The following is a 25,894-nucleotide window of genomic DNA, read 5'->3' as shown; positions in this document are numbered from 1 at the left end:
ACTGCAGCACCTTGCAGACTGTTGTTTCTCTGCTAAAGTGTCCTCCATCAATTCTGCTGTGTGCTTCTGAGAGCACCCCGAGAATCCGTCTTGTCCTCGCCTATACAGCTGACCTACTATCAACTAATATGGTTGGATCTTGAGGATGAGCCATCTAAGTCAGGCTTTCTCTATTAGTTGTTCATGTAGTCCATGCTCAAGCTCTTGGACTATGTCGTCTACCCAATATGGCATCAAGTCGGCTCGAAATAAATCTCTCTCACTAGATAGGCTAAACAAGTGCGCGTTTGGCAAATCATCTATGATGCCTCGTCCAGTAGCCTCTCTCGTGGGGATGCGTGACATGTGGTCGGTCATGTAGTGTTGTTTCCCTTTTCGTACAACCACAGAGAAGTCGATTTTCAAAAGCAAAAGGAGCCATCAAGATATGGGGCTTGTAGCAAAAGGTTTGTTTACTAAATATAGCAAGGCTTGATGATCCATAAAGAAGGTGAAAGGAGTGGCTAACAAATAATGCTAAAATTTCTTCATGGCAAATACCATGGCCAGACCTTCTCTTTCTGTCATCGAGTAGTTCATCTCGGTCTCAGTGAGTTGTCTACTAACAAAGCTCACTAAGTAGTCGAGATTGTATTCGCTAGGTTGGCACAACACTGCCCCCACTACGAATTTCGAAGCATCAATATATGCACATGTAAGGTAATGGTCCAATCTAGGGCTTGTAGAATCGGTGTTATGGTTAGAGCTTTTTTTAGTTTCTCATATGTGTGTTGGGATTCTTCAGTCCGTTCGAATATAATCAATAATTTATACAAAGTTCCAGCAATCAATGCATAATTTAGCACAAAACGTTGATAATACCCTGTATGGCCTAGGAAGCATTGCACTCCCTTATAGTTGGTTGGGGGTGGAAGATCAACAATGACCCTGACTTTCGAAAAGTCCGTGGCAATGTTTTTTTTCGACACCACATGCCCTAGGATACATCCATGCTTTACCCAGAACTGGCACTTTAAGGGATTCAGAGAGAGGCAATATGGGCAACATTGCTCAAAGACCGCTCGGAGTCTGTCTAAGTATTCTCTCCAGGTCGAGTGAACACATAAGTTGTCTACAAAGACCTCTAACTCTTTCCTGAGTATGTCTTTAAATATAGTGCACATAAGGCATTGAAAGGTGTCTGGAGCGTTAGTCAACCCGAAGGACATGACTATGTAGGCAAAGACACCCACTCAGTGGCGAATGCGACTAGTCTTGTGCCTATCGTCAGGATGCACCTGCACCTGATTGTATCCAGAGAAGCCCTCCAAAAAATTGTAGGCCTCTTTGCCCACCACTCTCTTGAGCATGTGCTCGGTGTACGACAATGGGTAGTTGTCCCTCTTAGTGGCAGCATTCACCTTCTTGTAATTGATGCACACCCTAATCTTTCCGTTTTTCTTCATTACAATGACTATGGGTGATACCCAATTTGTGTGCTCAATTTCGTAGATGAATCCCACTCTCATCAGCTTGTCAATCTCTTCCTTGACCGCATGAGCATGTTTTGGATTCATAGGTTACGGTCTGCTTGGCCAACGTTACGTCTGGCGTCATGGGTATGTTATGAGTCACTATACTTGGATCTACCCCCTTGAGTTCTTATAAGGACCAAGCGAACATGTCTATATACTCTCGTAAGAGGACAACAAGATGTGTCTCCTCTTCCTTCGTAGGTCATCGGCAATAAAGACAAGTCGGGGTGTCTCCCCTTCTTGGGCTAGGTTCACCTCCTTGACCTTGGCAGGTCCCTCGATGGGTTCACTTATTTGCCCTTGACGTTTGGCAACCAACAGGATCACTACCCTATCGCCCTTTTTAAACTTCGTAAATATCTTAGGGAGGTCATGTGGTTTTTGTTGTTCGTCCACTCTTGTGTCCTAAGACTATTCTGCCCTTTCTTCTTTCAAGCATTTGCGCCTCAGGTGGACAGGCAGGTCCCCCTTAGTACGTCTAGTCTTGGGATGCCTCGGTATAATTGGGTCACTCTCTAAATGCACTTCCAACTCGGAATCGAACTCCCCGTCTTCGCTAGATGAGGTAGTCTCCCCCGTGGTCGTGGCTCAAAGGGTGACTCTACTCTAAGCACTGGCATGTTACTTGGTTGGGTTAGGCTTGCTTGCTCCAAATCTATGGCTCTTATATATTCCAACCAAGCGCGGTCACAATCCATGCATATGATCCTTTGCTCTATCCTGAAGGTGTTCTTTCTCTGTTGCCTGGAGTCCACCTATATATGTTCTATCACTCGTCCTTCTCGGTGTCGTATTCTATGATATCTATCTCATCCTCACTCTCGTCACTGAAGAAGCGGTAGTCCTTATATTCATCATCGGAAGCATCTTCATCTAACCACTCGTCATCTCCTAGATCTTGGTATGTCTCATGTGTTTGATCGGGGACTAGGGCCCAATTGTACCTGAGATTTAGGTCATGTACCCTGGCCCATTGCCACTTTGGTTCATTTAAGAGATCTTGGAGTGGCTTCAAGTTTGCTGCTGGATTGCCTGCTAGCTTACCGGTCAAATACTTTAAAACCCCTTGGAGCTCCCTCCTGTTGGTTGGCACTTGGAAAGGGACAAGGTTGGGTCTTCTACGAAAGTTTCTTGCCATCATGCAGATTGGTACTAAGGGTGTACCCTTGGGCTCGCTGATCATTTTAATGGCATGTTCGTACTCCTCGTTGTCCGAGAACGGCAAGTCGATGGTAGCAAGGACATGCATCCAGTCTTGCTCGTCTTCAGGACATGGGATATACTTAGTTAGGGGCCCATAGGATTCCTTGATCTGAGTATCACCCTTGAGCATAGCGAAGATGTCATCGAGGTCAACTAGTGTAGTTTTCCAGGAGTCCATTTCTACCCTTACGGCTTATGTTCTATTGCCTAAGAAGATGAGATCATTCCCCCAATCTTTGATCACTCTGACATTGCGCATCCAGGGTCGGCCCAGTAGGATATCGTAGTCCACTCCCTTCATGACTATAAAGTCAACTAAGAATTGGACTTCGGCAATTTTCACCGGCCAGTTTTTTAGCACCTCAAATGGCTTCACTTTCATTCTGTTAGTTAATGTGGCATTGAACCCAGTAGTCTCGACTAGTGGGTTGCCCCAAGTTTGAAGCACAGCATGGCTCAATACACTAACTCCTGCCCCTGTGTCTACAATCCCTTTCCTTGTTGTATCGCCTAGGGCTAAGACTGATAAGACCGCATATATCTCGGTGCCTTCCTAAAAAGCATTAACATGTAAGGATTTGGGCATGGAGTGCAATGTCAAACTCGATATCTGCGTCTTTGCATCATGTTCTTGTAGGCCTGCAACAGCTTGCTCTTGTGACCCTTCAACCCACTGCTTCAAGTCCCGCCATAGGATCGGATGCTGCCTAAGCAAATCTCCCAGGCTTAACATCACTGAGGAGGTCACTAAAGTGATAAGGAGGTCGTTGGCTACTTCTCTTTCTCCTGTTCCGGATTGTCCTAGCCAGTGGCCCTGACTAGGTTGCTGGCCCGTAGAGTCAAGGCTTTGCCTAAGTAGTACTACTTGTGGCACAGTCGCATCTCTCGGTTTCGGTGGAGGGGGTGAGAGTGGCATGCTGGTGCTAGAGAGATCATCGATCTCGACCTCCAAGATGGGCTCCCCATCTTTTAGGTGTTCTTGAGCCTTCTTTACCCACTCCACCTTCTCCATGGCCTCTAGTTGGTGCTTCGGTTTGGGATATTCCCCTACCTTAGCACTTCCCTTTTCAGTAGTCTTTGGGGCCGATGTTTATACCTCAGCGTCAATGACTTTCTTTCCAGCAGGTAGCATTGTGGCACTCTCAGTTTTTAGTGCGACTTTAGCTTCGGGTCTCTTCTTCCTTCACCTGTGGCTCTTCTTCCCTATCGAGGCTGCGTCAAGACTGTTAGGACCTGGCAGTGACATGCCAGCCTACTTCATTTGTGCACAGGTCATGACATGCAATGGGATAGGTGTAGCCTCCCCATCAAGATTCTCGACACCAAACAGTCCCAATGGGATGGATGGCACATTAACTAAATTCGAGGATGGCTTTCACTTTGGACAGACGAAGAGATGAGTGGTTCCACACTCAGGACACCTTAGGTCAGCCTTGTCTCTATTTTGTTACTCCCTTTCAGGATAGCATGATGAGATGTGTCATGGGTGACCGCAACTTCAACACATGATTGGATCTTGGGTCTTCCCTCCTAGGCCTCTACCTCATCCCCTACCTAACGCCATCACCAGTACTGGTCGATAGTCTATAAGGACTGCATTACCCTCATCGTCGTGAGAGACGTAAGGGTATACGTAAGGCTCTTTCTCATTTGGCTCTTCCACGTAGTGGATTGGAACGTCGCTTGGTGGATGTGTCACATAGGGGCTAAGTGGTCTGGGTATTCCAATAGGATTTATATCCATTCTAGGAACAACCAGCTTAACATCATTTGGCACGAGAAGGGCCAATGGCGCTCCCCTTCCGAAGAATTATTTTGGCCTATTCGCAAGGTAAGGTTGATCGTACGGTTGTGAGTACTGAAGTCTTCTAGGCAATCTACAATGCGCACTATTGTGACCAAACCTATTGCAATTAGCACAAGGTTGTGACCTGGGGTCTTGACACTCAGCTGGCAAGTGGTTCCCGCCACAGTACAAGCATTGGACATGTGGCCACGTTGGTCGTCTCAGCATTTTCTGCATCTTAGCTCTGTCCATTTTCATGTCAGTCAATTCCTAGTTGGTGTCCGCAACCTTTCCCTTATCTTGGATACTTGCGCCTAAGTGCTCACTGGATGCTAAAGCTCTCTCCAAACTTCTAGAGTTGGTGGTTTGAGTTCCTAGAGCTCCTCTCCTTCAATTGGTCGTCTACCCAAATGGCCGCTTTGAATACCCTTGCTAGAGTGTCTTACTGCAAGCTCGAGTTGCCTGCCAAGGCTTTCTAGAGCTCCTCATTTCATATTCCACCTATGAATACCATTAACACTGCTCTTTCGGTCGGTCGGTCGTTCACCCATCTGGATTCACTTGAAGAGACTCCTTACGTGGGTCACATAGTCGCGGATGTCCTCATTTTCCTTCTTCTTGATGTTCATAAGTCATACTAGCAAGTTATCTGAGTATCTAGGCTCAGAAAACCTCTTAATGATGAGGTTTTTGAGTCCATTGAAGTTTGTTCTCTCTGCGGCATCTAGACTTGTGTACCAAGTTTGACCCTTGTTGCTTAAGCAAAGCCCGAATGCTTAAGAGTGTTGAGTCAAGTTGGTGAGACCGTTGGCCTCACAGACCTACTCAAACTGCTCTATAAAGCTGTACAAATCATCTTGGGGCTGATACTTATCGAGTTGCTTAGCGACGACTGGTATCTTAGGCCGGTTCTTGGAGCCTTGGTTCACCCCTAACCCTACGAGTAGTGACATGGCTAATGCTGCAACGCTCTGCTCTGCTGTTGTGCTGTCTAGCAATCGCTTCATGAGAAGCTCACTTGGCATCAAGTCTCCTTCTAGCGCTCTCTCATGGTCAGCTCGATTCCTACCTGCTAGGTTCAACACTCACTGTATCTCTCTCATCTCTGTGTTTTGCCTCAGGCTCCTAGTCTATTGGTCTCGGTTGTATTCCACTATGCCTTGTAGTGCTTTGTGGGCTAGTTTCCTTTTCTTCTCTAGATTAGCTATGATAGCTTCTGCCATTCTATTGTGGTGCTCATACCGAGCGTGAGAATCATAGCTACTCACCAACTGCTGGATCGCTTCAAGGAAAACCCCAGTCAAATTCCTCGTTCTGCCTGTGGTCTGAGCTTTCTTCTGACATGGTTGTGTTCTCGTGCTTCACCAAGCTGTTGATAAGGTTAAGAAGGTTGGGTAGATCCACGTCTCTATTGCTATTCGCTTAGTCCTACGCTGGGCTCCGATTGCTCGTCTATGTCTTGGGATCTTTCCTTATTGGTGGGTTCCTTCACGTTCTTTTATTTGAATGAGTTCCTTAATTGTTGCACACAATCCTCAAGTTGCCTCCACTTAGCGAGCGCATTCTTTTCTATACACTTGTGCGCTCAATCGGGCTTTTAGTTGTTCTTAGGTGTATTTCAAGTGCTGGAAGTCAAGGTGAGTGCGGAGAGTAAGTGTCTAAGCAGCCTACGCACTCTCGTCTCGTCTTAGGCCTAATAAGCTTGTTTGATCAATTTCTGGCCATCTTGGTAGGTTTTAGGGTTTCTTGTTGCGCTATCTTACTCAATTTAGGTTCGTTTGGGGTCTATGCCTCCACTAGCTGCCATCAAGGCGCTGACTCTCTTGACAACCTACTCAAGCTGCTAAGCAGCTGCGTCTTGCGAATTTACTTATTCCTTGCCCCAGAATCGAGTTATGGCTATGGGATGGCTCAAAAGGTTGGCGTCATTGAGATCTAACTGGGTCTGGTGCAAACTTCCACAAAATTTGCAAAAGTCTGACTCAACTTAACTCGTCTGAATTGTAGGGGACGAGTGGTAGACTCGGATGGGTTGAGGGCCAAATGGGAGCACTGGCTGAGCTTGTAGCTCGGACGGCCAAATAGATGTGGCCGAGGGCCGAGTCACATTAGTGGGTCAAGTTGATTGTTTGGACATGCCGAGTCAAAAAAGGGCCAAGTGGATTTGGCCAAGTGAAGTAGGCCAAGGGCCGAATATCGATTTTGTCCGAATGGTTGACTTGGACGGGCCGAGTGATATGTGTCCGAGTCAAGTGGGCCGAATGGTTCGATTCTAGGACTCGGCCCAAATCCAAGCCACTTGGATGGGCCAAGTCGTGGGCGACGACGACTACACTGAGGATGATCCCGTTGAATACGATGATACACGCAATCACCAGGCACGCCAACTTCTAGATCACAACAAATACCTAGCAAGAAGGTTCTGATATACCTGAATCATGCGAAGAACTCCCCGAGTGCAAGATCGAACCGAATCACTGATGAAAACTCTCTCCCTCTCTCACTCTCTCTCTCTCTCATTGCTAGGGTGAAAGATGAGCTCTTCTATGGTCTCCTAGCCCTTAAACCCCTTCTCGAGCAAGGTTTTGCTATCCCCAATCACTCCCTTGCCAACATCAATCATTCCAACCACTCTTTTTTCCCATTTACCCCGATTTGTGTATGTTTTACCCTGTTTTACAAGAATAAACCCTACGCCTCTCCAATATGATTTCTTAATCCTAACCTACGCTAAATGCAACAAGAATCAAAAGCAAATAACTGAAATGATCTCCCCTTCTTTCCCCATCATTAAACAACCAAAATAACCAAAATACTTACTTGTATCGAAGATCAAAAGCCCCAACTTCCTACCAATCTCAAGCTCCGATTATTCGAGGATGAATCCCTTACTTCGATGCTCAATATGAGGCGTGTAAGTGCTCAAGCTTGAATCTGATGGTCCCGACAACGAAACCAAAATGTGGGAGCTCTCACTCGGCCACCAAGACCCATGTACCGCTTATTATTTTAAGTGTTCCAAGCAAGCTCTAATGGCTACCTCTCACCTAGCGGACGCGCCTCCAAGCCTATGAATGTAGTGAGCTTACCTCAATGCCAAAATGAGTTGCCTCCTCCTTCATGCACATCGATATCTCCACGATCCTAGATGCTAGCTCAAGCATCCTCAAGCCTCCTCCTCCAAGCTCCATCCACCATAGCCGTGCGCAAGCGAGAAAAGAGAAGAGAAGAAGAGAAGGGGGAATGGTAAAGAGCTTCACCCTCTTGATCCCTCACTCCTACATGCTCACTCCCTCACCCTCTCAATCTCCCTCTCTCTATATCACACACACAACCAAGAGAAGAGAAGAAGACAAGGAGAGAGGTCTCTTGTTATCCACACACCAAAGAATGAGCTTCCATTCACTTTTTGAACTTTACATACAAGCCCTAAAATCCCATGGTCACCCCTCCCTTTTTACATGACCGGCCTTTGTGGCAAGGTCCTTTTTCCTATTTTCCTTTTCTTGCCTCATTCCTTAAGCTACACCCGTCTATTCTTTTACAAATGGCACAGGAGAGAACCTAGCGCTCTTTTACAAGAGTTTTTAGAGTTTTTTGAGGCGCCTTCTATTTAAAATTGTGTTTTTGCCTCAGCTTAGCTTTTAGGGGCCGCCTCTGTGCCTTTGCTCTTTTTTTTGTTCTTTTTCCACTTTTTGCTTCATATTTCTGCCATCTCAAACTAAGGTTAACACTCTTGTACAAATTATATCAAATTGAGCAATGTAAGGTGAAGATGCACCTGAGTTAAAATTTTCCATTAAACCCAAGGTCTACTAGCTATATGAAAAAGGGGAGAGACTAGTCATATGGTCACAAAGAGGGCTAGAAGCCGAAGGGGAACGGGAAAACCCCAATCCTAAAAATCATGTATAAAAGGAATGAAAAAGAATAGATCAAGCTACTCATGTGTGTGTGCTAACTTTGTTTGCTATCTCTCTTAGTGCTCTATTGTCTGATTGTGTGAGAGTGAAGAATAGGAAGTGAGGGAGTGTGTGTCTGGAGTGAGGAACTTGTGGATTATGAAGCTTCATCTATTATCTTCTTTCTTCTTCATCTCCTTTCCTTCATACTGAGTTGACAGCTTGAGCTACAGTATGTGGTGTTGAGTTTATGAGGGAGTGAGGGATGTGTAATGTGAAGCTCTTCTCCATCTTTTCATATCCTCTCATTTGTGTCATTGACTCCTCTTAAGTATGTGGATGACAATGGAAGCAAGGAGGCAAGTGAATGAGTACTTGTGCATGGATCATGAACCATATCTTGCCAATGTGAATGACTATGATGTGGTGAGTATTGGTAAGTGCATTCACTTTGTTGCATTGAGTTGTTTAGATTCGTGTATGTGAGCAGGCTAGATGAGAGATAGTTGTGTGTGCTTCGTGTGTCAAAATCATTGAATAAATAAGGGTGTATCCAATGATCTTGACATTGAGCTCATGCAATGCAACACATATATTGCTATAGAAAGCCTCCATGAGCTTTTATACCCCAAGTCTACTTGCTTAATGGAACAAGTGGCTATTAGAGTTCTTGGATCTTTCTTATATACTCTTTCAACCTCAATTTTAATTAGAATCTCTATTATGGCAATGTAGCCACATTGGCGCTCTTGTAAATATTACAATTAAAAAAGGAGAGAAGAAAGGTGATAGACTCCTCGACTTAGTAAAAACTTTTGGTACTTCAAAAAAAGAGGTTTGGGAAAGCCTTTTATAATATATAAAATAAACATTAATATGAATACCACACATATAAGTTATAAAGGAGCATGCAATGAGAATGTGGATGGATGCTTTTTTGGCCTAAGTTTTACTTTGTTGGACAACTTTCCTTAGCATATAAAACAAGGATAGAAGTTATTATATTATACATATTAAAATTCTTTCAAATGTGTCCATTAGAATTTTGTTAGTTGGTTGTTTGTTTATTAATTCTCCCTATCTTCCTCTCTCTCTCTCTCTACGTGCCATAGTACGAGCCATAATATTAGAAGATGATGTCACTTTGGTCAAAAAATGTCACCACCAAGATTGGCTTAGAGAAATTCCTCTGTGTGTGTGTGTGTGCACGCACGCGTGTGTGTGAGCTACTGTTTGGTTGAAAAATGTCACTAAGACTACTTCCATGATTAAGATAGTGAAACTTGTAAGCCTCGAGAGCAATGGCACTTAGTTAACACAAATTTTGCGGCTTTAAAAAATCAAGATTCTATGTACAATTCTATATAGGGCAACCCATACTTGGACATCCTAACTTTTGTACCCCATTATCCTTCAGCAAACAACTGCATGAATTAAGACTGATTCATTGTATGTGGATGATGCATGTAGTGGCTCCCTTGTGGGAAATTTTCACACAATTAAGATAGTACATTGTGCTAAGTAGTCTTCAACATTTGTTGTAACTAATTATCGATTCATCATTATCATGTATTGCTTCATTAGTATCTTAATCTTTCCAAGTCGATAGCACATTTTGTCTTTTTAATGCTTAATCTAATCATCACCCACACTTGCCCAACAAATGTCATCTTCTTCTTAATAGTCTTCTTCTTGATAGATGATATTTGACAAGGAGAAGCTAGAAGTAGCATAGTAATTGTGATTTCTTGTAGTAAACCCTATTTTGCATTATAATGGGTACAATCTTCCTTTAGAATTTGTGAATGTGTGTGAGAGAGAGAAATAAAGAGAATGTGTGTTTTATTGACAATAAACTACTAGTAGGTAGTGTCCCTCTTATTTAAGCACTTGGGTTTCAATTCCCTTAAGAGTCCCATCCATGGTAGGAGCACATAAATTATGTGTGCTCGTTTTAGTCTTTATTTCCTTTATGCAAGCTTATTCCTAAAAATTGTCTACACTACTACATTAATTGCTATCACTAAGAATTGGAGAACCTCCCTATTATGTAAGAAATCCTTGGTTAGCTCACTCTTATGGGAATCTTTATGCCTATGAAAGCCACTTCTATTGTTTCTTACAAGAGCCATTGACATATGAGAGTTTAGCTCTCAAACTTGTTTGCTTTGAAATGGTTAGACTAGTGATAATGTATTAATAGATAGTAGCCTTTGGCTTAAACACTCCAAGAGTGTCTTGATGATTGTGTCAATCATCATTTGAAATTATAATGATTGGTCTTTCAAAATCTTGTTCACTTGATCTAATAGTCAATGGTGAATATCAAGGGACTTCCCCTATGTTGGGAGATGGTCCCCATGCAGGGGGTTATGGAGGGAGGGCATTAGTTTTTTAGTTGTTAAACATCTTATGTGAAAATGCATCAAATTCCAAACATACACCCAAGGGGCATTAGTTTTTTCTATTTTTGAGATTGATTCTAGAAAAGCATTGGGAAAACAAATTACAATCAATCAAAAGGCCAATCATAATGATGGAGAGTTTATATACTAAGAACAATGTTTGTTTGAGAGAATGAGACGTCACTTTAGCAACACAACAAGTTTGCCCATCCTTAAGCATGAAATACTACATTAAAAACATGTGAGATAACTAAATCTACCCTATATAGAATGAGAATTATATGCTAAATTCTCTTTGAAAGTGAAGTAAAGTCTTCATTGATTTATGCACGTTTTGTGACATCAAAGCTCATATACTTGTATCTTAATTTTGTTTTTTCTTTAAGTTCTAACCTATGTTTCTAAGATTCCTCCCACCTAAGTTTTTTGTTGTAGTTTGTGACCCTTACCTTCTTTGACATGTCAAAGTGGAGGAAAAGTTTTTCTATTTGCAAGAACTTTAAATGTAATATGTGGGTTAGAACCCATCGTACCCTTTATATGCATAGGCCCTTTGTAGGGTATGTCAAATAAATAGTTAAATATGCTTATGCTTATGAGCAAACAAATTTAGAGTTGTCAAACATTGAATGATAAAATGTTGGATAATTGCCTAAAGCATGGGCATGCAATCTTGGAAACTTAGGGCAAACTTGGATATAATGCCTTTACACACCAAAAGGAAAATCTCTTGCAAAAAGGTGGAATTTAATCAAAATACCATTTTCTTGATTGGATGCACATTTAAAAAGTGCACCTTTGTCCATAACTTTTGAAATGTGGGGGGGGGGGGGGGGGGAATACTCCCCATTTAAAAGTTTGTGGAAAATCCACTAATTTGGTAGGTAAACAACAAGTCATGTCCTAGTGAGTGTATAAAGGAGTGTGGATGCTAAACCTCTAAATAAAAACTTTTATTGGTTCCTCCCCGACACAATGGATCATCGAACCAACTTTGCAATATAAACAACCAATGATTAATCTAGGGTATACAATGCATCGCAAGAGAGTATATGTGCATGTACATCTCCAAAGCATATATTTTACTAGCTTCAATATGTAAGAGATGACATAATAAGGAAAACTCTAAATTTTGTGATAAATTAAGTTTTTAGACACAAAATGATTTCAACCTAGCTACTCTTGAATATCTACTCCATCTAGCACTGCCTACACCTCCTTTACTAGCACCTTAACAACATCCTACTTGCTTACTACCCCCCTGGAAGTGATTCTCACTCTACCTTCCTAGCAATGTCGCCTCCCAAGCCAATGATGTCCCCTCCAAGGTCCCATCTCATTGCAACTATGTGGGCCCCCATCTCTCTCTCTCTCTCTCTCTCTCATATATATATATATATATATATATATATCTCCATGCCATGCTACAACCTCTCCATAGCACTGCCTCTACATTGATTGGATGGCTATGAATGATGTCATGGATATCATTATTATTGTAATTTGAATATATAATGATATAATCTTTACTACATTATAATTGAGAGAAATACCTATAGCCTAAGCCCAAACCTATGTGGTAACAGTACAATGATCTTAACCCTCATTAACAAATTTTATTTTTAAATATCCTTTTATTTTCCCTATTTCCTTGTGAATCTCTAAGCATCACATTGAATATCTCTATTACCATAGAACACACACACACACACACACACAGTGTGTGTGTGTGTGTGGTGCATTCAAGGGCCACCATGTGTATGTGGATTGCACTAAAGGAGAGGCACATTTTACAATTGCTACTGCTACTCCCCCTCCCCCCCCCCCCCCCCCCCCCCCCCCCTCTCTATTTGGTAGCAATTAGATAAATGCTGGAGCTAAGTATGGTGTGGTATGAAGAGATTCTCTCTATCTCCCTCAATAAGTGCAATCAATGATCAATTTGATTAGGATCTCTCTCTCTCTCTCTCTCTCTCTCTCTCTCTAAATTGATTGCTTATTATGCATTCTCTATTTAATAAATTCATGACTCACTTTTCTTTATGTGTTGATGATGATCTAGCATGGCCAAGGGGGAGGTGAAGGAAGCATCACTTTGCATGTATCCAATAGGAGAAGAGAAGGTGCAAGTGCTGCGGAAGCCTTATTGAAATCAAGTGTTGCGGAAGCTCTGCTGAAATCAAGTTCCAAGAGGAGAAGAGAAGGTGCAAGTGCTGTGGAAGCTATGTTGAAATCAAGTGCCAAGAGGAGAGCCCTACACACATTGTGTAGGAGAGAAGGAGACTTAAGAAGGATCAAAAGGTGCCAACTTCCAAGTTGTGCAAGTGTTAGCCGGTTGTATACCGTGCAAGGAACCGTGATCTTGTTTCCAAGATCTACAAGTAAGAACTGGCTTATGTGTAACGGAGAAACTTGCTCCTTGTCAATAATATAACTCCACAAGAAGGGGGACTGGCCCATCTTCCAACCCTAGTGTGTTGCCAATTTCTCTACCTCTCTTTCTACATATTTCTTTTCACTCTTCTATTCTCCCTCTGTGCCAAGATAATATTTTCCATATATATTTTAAGTATATAAGAAAGTCGAGCGTGTATCTCAGATTCTATAACACTCTCTCCATTGGAATGGTGCATCAACAACTGTCAAGCATCAAGCAAAGGGTGGAGAGGGAGGAGGCATACAAAGAAGCAGGAAATGGGGAAGATGGAGCCACATAATTTCTACCACTAGTTCAATGTATGCATCAAAAGTTGAGGATGGTATGAAAAGTTGTGACTTTTGAAGTCTTTGCATCCAACAATCGATCAAGGACAATAGACATGTCATTTGTAGTCCTTGCATCTAGCAATCGATCATCACCATCACCGATAACATGCTATCATCATCATCATCATCGATTGTAAGAGGCATTGTACTATGTGTAGGATCGTCGCTCCTCAACCTCATGGAGCTACATGTGAGAGATATAGGAGAGAAAGAGAGATGCTATTTTTGGCATTGGACTGGCAACGACCATATCCAAAGTTGCATGCTAAGTCCTCCCTTGGCATGATGGCATCCTAACAACATACCCCCCTCACAACCAAATTCAAAAGTATGCATACAAAAGCATATATGTCTCTCTATGTTGGAGGACAGAAATGTAAAATATTACACGGCGCAGTGAATAGAATCTGAGATAGAGATAGAAAGTACACAACAGAAAAGAGGAAATCAGTAAATTCTTTAGCTTCAAACAACTGATACAAAGATGGCTTTGTCCACCCGTGCGCTTCCACTGTGTGAAGCTTAGATGGCGATCTAGACAGAAGATAGGTGAAGAGCTTAAGGCTAGCTGGAACAACAACTCTGACTGGGTGAAAGATGAATGATGGATGGTTGTGAAGGGGTTTATCTTTTATAGCCCGCGAAGGTCGTTAGGTCGGCCTGCTGACCGACCTACCATATGAGCCTCCACTAGTCGGCCAGGGAATATTCCAGGGAATATTCCCTTTACCATCGGGCCGGGCGCGTTGCCCCCGGACCCCCGGGCCCCTTTTAACTCCCTTACCCCGCAACTCGATGCAATGCGCCTCAAGTTGCTACCAGCTTAACCACTCCGTCTAACCCAAAGATTAGACCCACAACGGTCACCTTTTTGCCATCCAGTCACATAGACCTCATCCGATATACAAGTCAGGACTCAACCAATATCCGGGCTCACATTTGGCTTCTCCTCATAATGGGGGCCTTACAACTTTGAGCACCATGGATCATTGGTAGCACCTAATGAGGGTGGGGCATTGATCATATCTAACAAGAAAGTGGAAAATGCAAGTTGTCTCCACACTACTCAAGAAATGTGTGTGTGTAGCCTCTTTCTACTGATTAGGAGGGTAATGGAAAGAGGACATATGCTTTCTTTCTCTCTTTGTGCATCATGAAGTTCATACTATCTCATATAGATAGGATTTTGAGAAGTGTAGAGTTGGATTTCTATAAAGCACAATTTACCATGTAGGCACACCAAAATAGAAGGATGCTTATTATGGAACATGTATGTGTAAGGAAGACTTATGGTGCAAAGTTCAATTTAGGGTGCAAAGGGCACTCTCTTTCCAACACTATACGTTTAACAAGCATAAAAACCTCATTGAAGACAACGTGAAGACTTGGCACATTGCACAAAGTGCACCCTTTGCTCTCTTGAAGCACTAGGCATTTTAGTTTTTGGGACTTTAAGAGGGCTCTAGTTTTCTTAATGTTTCAATTGAAAAAAATTTGGAATAAAAAAGAGTTTGGAGTCAACATAGAGGAAAAAAGATTAATATGAGAAATTTGTGTGTCCACATGGTAAATGCATTTCGTAGGTTATAAGGGAAATCCGGATTATCACATCCATACTTTGCCTAAACATAAAACTGACATAAACCCATATGCGTGTATAATAACCCCACATGTTTTTTCAAAATATGACTTTAACATCTAAATATCAAGCTTTGTTTTCCATGGTTGGGAGATGGAATTAGAGAAACTTTATTATCCTCAATAAAAAATTTGTTGATGATGGAATTGGAATTAGTACATGCATTTTTCCAAAAGCATGCATGCTTCATCCATCATCTCCATGCACATCTATTGTCAAAATAACAATACCTCAAAATTTGTTGAAGCTTTTTGGGCCAAAGCCACAAGACGAGATAGTGTGGCACCATGAAAATGTCTCTCATTACACATCACAATATTATAGTATATTAAAAAGCCATGAAAATTGTCTCTCATGCAAGATGAGATGCAACATGATAATAACAATATGCACTCATGTTGTTGTTGTATTAAAAGACAGGAGAATCCATAAGTATATGTCATGATGATTCTAAGTGCCTTAATGATGTTGAAGCTTTTTAGGCCAAAGCCACAAGATAAGACAGTAAGCCACCATGAAAATGTCTCTCATTACACATCACAATATTATAGTATATTAAAAAACCATGAAAATTGTCTCTCATGCAAGATGAGATGAGACATTATAATATCAATATGCACTCATGGTGTTGCATAAAAAGACAGGAGAGTCCGTAAGTATCTTGCACGATGATTCTAAGAGTGGGTTCAGATGAACGGCAGCAAAGATATATCAAAGGGGCATGCTTTTGATGTGGCATCCCCTAAATGGCTGAGACTTCCCTCCTCTTTCCGACGGACCCACCCTTTTTCTATTGACCCCTCCCCCGCGGAAGAGCCTTGGCACTAAGAAAAAACCTATCTTTACCTTCTTGTAGCACATTGTGCCTCTGGCCTCACTATTCACACAAGGCGATGGAAGGTTAATCATGTTTTGCAGTGCTGCCCCCTTCGCCTGAAGCAGCGACGCACTAAGGAAGGTAGATTTTCTATGTAGTTATTATCCTCGCATAAACTTCTAGATGATTCCTTCCACCTTCTTAAACCCTTTTGCTTGGCCCTCCACTCTTGGCGTGGCAGGTCCTTCTGATTACATCAACTTGTTCTAAACTAAAGAACGTAATGAATAGCAAGGCAAAACGGGGCTGTGTTGAGTCCGTGATCACTTCGTCGTTCTTCTTTTTCTTCTTCTTCCTTTAATTCGTTTCGCGCGACGATACTCAACACTCATCCATCCATGGCGTTCTCCTTGCCATACAGCGGCACAACCATCGGCCAAGTAATCTTTTCTCTCTGCACACTGTTTGGCCTTCATGACAAACACTGGTTCCTGATCGGACATGGGCCACTTTTGCTGTTGGTTGATGCATGCATTTCCAAATAGGTCCGAACAACAGTTTAAAGAGTGCCAATAGTCATTATATTTCTCTTGACCGTCGATCATTCAGGATTTATCTCAGAAGACTAAAGGACACAGGGGGATTCAGGCTTCTCTCTATTGGCTTTATCCAGGAAATCAAACTTATCAGACGGCAAGATGCATGTTATACGTGTATTTCGGTAACTTAGGCGTCAAGATTTATGTACATTTCATGCAAGAATTTACTGAGAAGACGGCAAGATACTTCCTTAAACGGGATCCATGTCTTGTGTGCTTCAAGGTTCAAGAAAGGAGAGCAAGTGTACCCTCGGATTGCTGCCTCTAATTCAAGGCGTTTGGCTGCTTGATTTTTGTTAGATGTTCGTGCTCAAATCTCCATAGCTTATCTTTGCAGTCTAAATTTAGTACATTACAAAATCGCACTAAAGCAGGCATGAGCTGTGCGCTGATCCATTAAAGAACCTTTAATTCAAAACAAATGGGATCAAGCAGATATGAGCTATGCGCTGATCCGTTAATCATTAGACATATCTGGAGGCTTCATTTTCCGTCTTCTGCAGGGCATACAAGAGATGCATACCTCAGACTTGCCCGCGTTGCTAATTGCAGGACCATCTCATGTCCCATGGTCCTAGAGTCCAAGCTGTACGTAGCAATCTCTTTACAGTGAGTAGGATGATATCCTTAGATGTCAGGGACTGGCTGAGTCCTGAATTTGGCTCATTCACAGCCGCCTAAATTACTTACCTGTGGTGCCGTTCAAGGTTACATCTTATGTGAAACCTTTTCAAAGGTTCACAACTAACTAGCAAATCTGTTGCAGCTGTTAACACAAATAGGCCAAACAAGGGTTTGACTAGCGGCAATACAAAGCATGTAAGCATTTTGATACTGCATGTGATGTATTGCTAGACGATGTGCACTATGGAGAATATATCTAGTGCTGCCAAAGACATATCTAGATATAGATATTTGACAGTGACATAATGGAAAGTTAGATGAGAACTTTGCAGTCCAAAACACAAGCGTGCACTATTCAAGATGAGAGAGTCAAAACATATGTGTTTGTGGTCTAGGATCAAAATGCATGTACATCCTTGGCCCATCCATGCACAATGAGAATACATATGTTTGAAAAGCATAGAGCATGATTGGCATCAATACGATGAATCAAACTCCTCACTCCTATCTTGTGCCTAGGCAAGATGAAAGATTTGTGATTTGAGACTATATTTGTAACCCTCTTCACATAACAAGGCACGATCTTGCTGAGAACTTCGAGTGGGTGCTACATAGTTGATATACACATCTATAAAGGAGATTGAAGTGTGGAAGAAAATGGTTTGACATTTGTAGTGATCTTGAAACACTCATCCATGCATAGTACATGAGTGCTCGACCAAGGCAATTGAATATAAAGTTTGGAGGACTAGTTGACCGAGGTTTGAGAACCAACAATGCTTAGATAGCCACAAGTGCTTGATTAACATGCAAGATCGGGCAACTCATCAAATAGATTGAAAGGTTGGCCAAATAATCAATTTTAACGTTAGAATTAAAATTAACTATTTACTTGCTAAAACAATTGCTTAGGGCCATTTTATAATTTGTAGAGTTTTAGCTAGTTATGTTTGGATTCATTTTATTACCTTAAACAATGGTGCCTTTGAATGTTACGATGTGAGACGATCTCCCTCATTGCTTCAATAGATTGTTCTCCCTTGCAATACTCATGAAAAGTGGAAGAAAAGTAGTCTTAGACTAACCAAGTAACTAGAACTATGAGTCATGCAAGTATATTTTGTTAATTTGAGAAATGATTAAGTTTTTAAATTGCAAAGGTCTAGATTTGGTTTTGGGATTGTGACTTTCTTTATCCTCTGCCGAAATGGGTGTCACTACCAATAATTGTTAAATTGCCCTCCTTGAAGATGGTGAATCCTTTGCATAAGCATTTGAAAAATATTCACACTTGTTGGTGACATGCTGGATTGAACTTAAAGATTATCATGAAAGGATTTTCAACCTCTCTAGGGGAACTTATGACCGATGTCTATACATTAGAAGGTGGGGTGCCTGTGAGAGATTGCCTTTTGAGGTCCTTTGATACTTGAGAGTGAGATGCACACACACACATGTGCGCGCATACATGTTCTGCCTTCAGTTTTAGCATTCAGCATTCATCTTCTTTGGAGAGAGAGAGTGTGTGTGTGTGTGTTTGGGGGGGCCATTGTATCACACACCACTTTATATTTCCTTGTTTTGCTCTGCATGTCACTGATCATCATTTAGCATGCCACTCTTTGATGTATACGATTATCATTGTACATGGTTCTATGTGATAGGCTGTTTTCAGCCTCAGTAGACGTTAATATATTGTTATTTATTTATTTATTTCTCTCATCATGTGTGTGTGTAGTGACGGGGAGCACGAGGATCGAGACATGCAATGCTTACACACACACACACGCACACACACACACACACACACAAAGTGCGATTTGTGGGTAGTGTATCACTTTAGGTTTTTATATATATATATATATATATATACATATGTATATATACATATATACATATATATGTATACATATATACATATATATGTATACATATATACATATATATATATGTATACATATATATATATATATATACATATATATATATATATACATATATACATATACATATATACATATACATATATACATATACATATATATACATATACATATATACATATACATATATATATATATACATATATATACATATACATATATATACATATACATATATACATATACATATATATACATATACATATATATACATATACATATATATACATATACATATATACATATATATATATATATATATACATATATGTATAAATAAATATATATATATATATATATATACATATATATATATATATATATATATGTATATATATATATATGTATATATGTTTACATATGTATGTATATATGTATATATACATATATATATATATATAAAAGTACAAGTGCTAAGGGTCTGTTTACACCCGTGCACGTATAAAAGAGCACGATGGCCCTTTATTCCCAACAATCTCTCATCTAAAGGCAATGTGCCTTAAGAGGAGAAAAGAACCAGCTAAGTCGGGGTATGTACAAAGCTGAAATACATATATCTATCCAACTTCCATCATGTGTCGGCAATGAGCAAACCGCTCTGTTGGAAGACCTTTCGTGAGAAGATTTATAGGATTATCATTTGTATGCACTTTGACAAGCTCAATGCTCTTGCTGTCAAGTACATCTCTAATGAAGTGATACTTCACCTGTATGTGCTTTGTCTTTGCGTGAAAGATGGGATTCCATGCTAGCATAATAGTACTCTGACTATCACAATGGAGAATAGATAACTCTGTGATGCCAAGCTCTCCCACCAGACGTGAAAGCCATAAAGCCTCCTTGCATGCCTCAGTGGTAGCCACATACTTTGCCTTTGTAGTAGACAATGCAACACACTTTTGTAACCTGGAGATCCAAGAGACTGCTCCTCCTGTGAAAGTAAACACATACCCATAAGTGGACTTTTTGCAATCCGCATGACCAACATAGTCTGCATCCGTAAAGCCAACAACAAATGCCTTCTGCTTTCCAAAGCAGGCGCACAACTCCTTTGTGTCTTTGAGATATCTCATAATATCTTTTATTGCTTCCCAATGCTTTGTACTAGGATTTGCCATATATCTGCTAACCACGCCCATTGCAAAGGCAATGTCACGACGTGTAGTAACCATAGCATACATCAAACTGCCAATAGCTGAAGCATATGGTATCTTGGCCATTTCAGTCTTCTCATCATCAGATATAGGGATGTCCTTTGCACTGAGTTTCACATATGGAGGCAATGGAACCCCAATTGTTTTCCCCCCCTCCATATTGAAACGCTGCAAAACCTTGGAGATATACTCCTGCTGAGATAGATAGAGTAATCCTTTTGACCTATCTCTAAGTATTCGCATGCCAAGAATGTGATTTGTATCACCAAGATTCTTCATATCAAAGCTGCCATGAAGACTTTGCTTCAGTGAGTCCAAGGCATGAGTATCCTTGCTAGCAATCAGCATGTCATCAATATACAAAACCGAGATAATTAGGCTACCATCTACTGCCTTCTTGGTGTATAAGCAGTGATCCACTTGACTTCTATGAAAACCTTGAGATTACATAAATGTATCAAACTTATGATATCATTCTCTTGGTGCTTGTTTCAGCCCATATAAACTCCTTGTGAGTTTACATACCATATTCTCTTTTTCTTTTTTCATAAACCCTTTAGGCTGCTGTATATATATGTCTTCAAGCAGATCGCCATGTAAGAATGCAGTCTTTACATTTATTTGTATGAGTTCCATATCTTCAGCTGCAACCAAGTCCAAAATGGTTTTCAATGTAGTCATCTTGATTACAGGAGAGAAGATCTCATCAAAGTCAATTCCATGGTCTTGCTTGTATTCCTTCACAACCAATCTTGCTTTGTACTTTGGTGAGGAACTAGAAGTGACCTTCATCTTGTAAACCCATTTGCATGGAAGTGTTTTCTGCCCTTTAGGCTACTGTACCAAGTTCCAAGTGCCATTTTTTTCAAGAGATTCCATCTCTGACAACATGGCTTTATACAATTTCTTGCTGTCTTGTCTGTCCATTGCTTCCTTGAAGCAAGACGGTTCATCACAGTATGTCAACATGACATAATCAGTCACATTGTTTGCACCAAGAATGAATCTGTTAGGTTGTCTAGAAGCCCTAGACGATCTCCTAACCCAATGATCATTGTTTGCTAGCTGTTGAGCATTTTCAGCTTGCTGTCCTGGCATTTCAGCTTGCAAATTAGCATTAGCAGCTTGCTATCCTGGCTGTTCCTGCACATGTAGTGGCTCATTATCATGGACAATAGTTGGCTGATCATTTTCAGCACTTACAGGTTCATTTACAGTAGGTATTTGCTGCTGTATAGCGTGCACATTTTGCTGTCCAAAGGGTATTTATTCCCGGAATACAACCCTACGGACTTCATCCGTCTTTTTAGATTGTTTATGCATGCGATCTTCCCGGAAGATAATATCATTGCTGCGTACTACTTTCCTTTTCTCAAGATCCCATAAACTATACCCCATTTTACTCTCGTCACCATATCCCTAGGAAAATGCATTTACAGGACTTTGGCTCAAGTTTGCTGCGTTTTTCTTTACGAATGTGCACAAAAGCCTCGCAGCCAAATACTTTCAGGTGAGCATATGAAGGTGGCTTGCCCGACCACGCTTCTTGGGAAACCCCCCCCTCCCCCCCTCCAAAGATCTATTTGGTGACTGATTAATCAAGTATACGACTGTCATAACAGCCTTTGCCCAAAAACCATGGGGTAATGTAGCATGAGACAGCATCGTACGGACCTTATCCTGTATGGTCTGATTCATATGATCTGCAACTCCATTTTGGGGTGGATTATGAGGGGCAATGAGCTCCCTCTTTATCCCTTTGCTGTCATAAAATGCCTGAAAGGCTTTGGACACATATTTCCTACCATTGTCAGAGCGAAGACACTTAAGTGTCTTATTAGTCTAATTTTCAACCAATGCCAATAATTTTTAAATTTGTCAAGCACTTCATCCTTTCTACGAATAGGTTAAACCCATACCTTTCGTGTAGCATCATCGACAAAGGTGACAAAATATTTCTTTCCCCCTAAAGATAATCCTGGCATCTGACATATATCTGAATGTACTAACTCTACAGGAGAAGATTTCAGCGAAAGAGACTTTTTATGAGACGTTTGTGCATGTTTACCATAAACACAATGATCACAATGCTCAAAATCAGGATAACGAAGACAAGGTTAGTAACCTACACGAGAAAGCACTTTCATTCCTGTTTGACTCATGTGTCCCAACCTGCCATGCTACAAAGAAACACTTGGCTGCTCGGTCACGGCAACAATATGATTACTCACACTAGATACATGGAGAGGATATAAGGTATCACTTTTATAACCTTTGGCAATCACTCTAGATCCCTTACAGATCTTCCATTTTCCATCACCAAAGGTGGTATGAAATTCATAATTATCTAGCTGCCCTGTGCTAATCAAGCTCTTCTTGAGCTGAGATACATGCCGTACATGCTGAAGTATGAAGATAGAACCATGCTGAAACTGCAACTGCACATTGCCAATACCTGCAATGTCACATGCATAGTTTTCCCCAAAATAGACAACACCATGTCGACCCCCTGTATAGGCAGAGAACCACTCATGATGAGGGGTGACATGAAAGGAAACACTTGAATTAAGAATCCAAGTATGCATGTCATCATCTGTATTTGCAAGTAAAGCATGTGCAACAAAGTGTGAAGAGACCTAGAGTACGTCATTCCCACTGTCACTGTCATGAGTGACTACATTCTCCTCTTCAATTTTAACACTGCTTTTCTTAGGTTGACCCTCTTTCTTCTTTTCCTTGTTATCATCTGTCTTCTTGCCCTTTCCTTTCTCTTTCTTTCATTTGTAGCAATCACTTTTAAAGTGACCCTTCTTGTTGCAATGATGGCATTCAACATCCTTATCATGTCATTTATTGCGTCCCTTGCTATCATATTTGCCTTTCTGCTGTGATCTGCCCCTAGTATGCAAAGCATTAGAAGACTTACTAGATGCATTGTTCTATCAATTCATTTCTTCCATGAGTAGAGCACTCTCTATATCAGCATACAAAAGAATCGCATTAGAATTGCTCATAGCAGTCTTGAATGTATCCCAACTCTTTGGAAGAGTGCAAAGCAAGAACGTGCCTCAAATTCTTCATCAATCAAGAACTTCAAGGCAACCAGCTGGCTGAAAATGGAGTTAAACTCACTCAAGTGAGTAGACATTGCTGTACCTCTTTCATATACAAATCCATAAGCTTTTTCAGCCAATACACTTTGCTTGCGGTACTCTTATGTGCATACAGTTCTTCCAATCGAGTCCAAATAGCATATGTAGAATCCAAACCTTCAATATTAAACAACAAGGCATCAGAAATCGATAGCTCAATGGTTGAGCGTGCAAGCTCATTTAACTCATCCCAATCGTCCTGTTTTGTATCTGCGGGTTTTGTCCCTTTTGTCTTAATCGGCTTTGCTTGCTTCTTTTGCAACAGGATATTGTAGCACTGTTTTTGCCAAACTGCAAAGTTATGTGCTCCTTCAAGCTTCTTTATGTGCATGAGATTATTGTTATCACTGTTGCTAGCCATGATTTTCAGCCCAAATGTGACCAAAAAATTCAGCAAATGCATGCCCAAACTGTCACACAAGTGACCAAGGTTCAAACAAGTACCAACCTACAATAAATGACCATGTAGAAGCAGAAATTTCAGATTTGTAAGTAAATTTTTAGAAGCACCAAACCATGTGCTACAGCACTCTACAGCTGATTACAGCTGTTCTGAGGGCAAATGCATCACATTACATGAGAAATCCCAAATTTTAGCTGCAATTTGTGTTGTACATGTATCCATGGGCATAAAATTTGACACACACGGTCAAAAGCCCCAAAATTTTGTGCTCAAAGCATTAGCCATACATTTGCACTGTCTCTGACATGCATAGAACAAGCCAATTTTGCCAAAATATAGCAATTTCAGCAAAAGCCCCAAATTTCACTAACCAATCTGTCCCAATTGCAGTAATACATGTTCCCGAAAGCATAAACCGGGCAAAATTAGCAAAATTTCACAAAATTTTGCAAAGGCCCCAAAATTTTTGGGTCCAAATGTGCACCAATGTCAGCCAATCTGACTCAGCTGAACAAAAATTCACCAATACGATAAAAGCCCCAAATTTTATGGGTCCAATGTTGAGAAATTTCACTCAGATGAGTAAAATTTCAATAATTCAAGTGAAATCCCCAATTCAAATGCGCACAATGTTTGCAATTTCTGACGCAGATGCCTCAGTTTTGCATGAACAGTACTTAGTTTGGAGAAACCCCAAATTTTTGGGCCAAGATTGCACAAATCTCACCTTTTGTGCTTGCACGCGCGAACCTCGGTTAGAGGGAGGAGTTTGAAAAAAGTTTATTTGAAGATTATTTCTTTTTTTTTGGATGACGGGTCCATTGACTCGTTAGGATTGTCCTCGCCCTGTTGGTCCTGTCCGTGGCACTGAAGTCGCCCGCTGGTCACCATCTGACGCTTGCTCGCCCAACCTGTCGGACCACTGCCACACACGTGTTGGTCACTTGACTGTTAGTCTTCAGCACAGCCTATGCTGAATGAGCCTTGTGTCTCGAGCAGCTTGTGCCGTGGTCTCGGAAAGCTCACAAAATCTGGGCTTTGAATACCAATTTGTAGTGACAGGGAGTGCAAGGATCAAGACACGCAGTGCTAACACACACACACACATAGAGGAGTAGAGAGTGTGCATGATTTGTGGGTACAATAACAAGTGTACCACTTTAGGTATATATATATATATGAAAGTACAAGTGCTAAGAGTGTGTTCACACCCGTGCACGTATAAAAGAGCACGATGGCCCTTTATTCCCAACAGTGTGCGTGCGTGCGTGTGTGGTTTCATCTTTTGTCTCAGCCCTTGCATTTACTTCCATATTGCTGTACTTTGACACGAGCAGTAGTGGACTGTAGCAGGAGGAGGAGTTTTAGCATGCAAGAGGAGTAATGCTTCAGTGTAGGAGTACAAGAAAGAGGGCTGCACATTAGGTTATTGCTGGAGCAGGCTGAAGAGCGCATCAATGAAGGGAGGAGTGCTGTGTTTTCTGATTGAGAGTGCAGTTGGGATCCCGTGTTTGCCTGGAGGAGGTGTGTAGACATGATTTTGCAAAGGTTTCAGTAGATGAAGTGTTGAGAAGGCTCCATCTTCAGCAATCAAGGGCACATTTTGCATTTTCATTGCCTTTGGCGGTGAAGAAAAGCCATTGATGGAGCAGAGGGACCTAGCCAGCCGTGTTTTTGAAATTAGAGAGGGGGCTACCCTTGAAGTGTGGCATTTTAGAGGTCGTTGATGCAGGCTGAAGAGCACATCAATGAAGGGAGGAGTGTTGTGTTTTCTGATTGAGAGGGCAGTTGGGATCCCCTATTTGCTTGGAGGAGGTGCATATACATGATTTTGCAAAGGTTTCAGTAGATGAAGTGCTGAGAAGACTGCATCTTCAGCAATCAAGGGCAGATTTTGCATTTTCATTGCCTTGGAGGTGAAGAAAATCCATTGATGGAGCAGAGGAACCTAGCCAGCTGTGTTTTTGAAATTAGAGAGGGGGACTAC

General features: G+C 41.3%; 1 long non-coding RNA gene across 1 annotated transcript; it reads left to right on the top strand.

Moving 5' to 3' along the window:
• The first annotated feature begins 16,050 nt into the window (after positions 1–16,050).
• On the top strand, positions 16,051–16,859 carry LOC148008080 (uncharacterized). The gene is made up of 3 exons (XR_015690261.1): positions 16,051–16,173; positions 16,274–16,472; positions 16,642–16,859. It is a non-coding gene; the product is annotated as an uncharacterized LOC148008080 (long non-coding RNA).
• Positions 16,860–25,894: the final 9,035 nt, after the last annotated feature.

Source organism: Lygodium microphyllum, unplaced genomic scaffold (assembly GCF_053477565.2).
Source record: "Lygodium microphyllum isolate KBCC unplaced genomic scaffold, Lygodium_microphyllum_v1.1.10 scaffold_437, whole genome shotgun sequence".
Classification (NCBI taxonomy): domain Eukaryota; kingdom Viridiplantae; phylum Streptophyta; class Polypodiopsida; order Schizaeales; family Lygodiaceae; genus Lygodium; species Lygodium microphyllum.
This window is presented reverse-complemented; position numbering and strand designations above follow the sequence as displayed.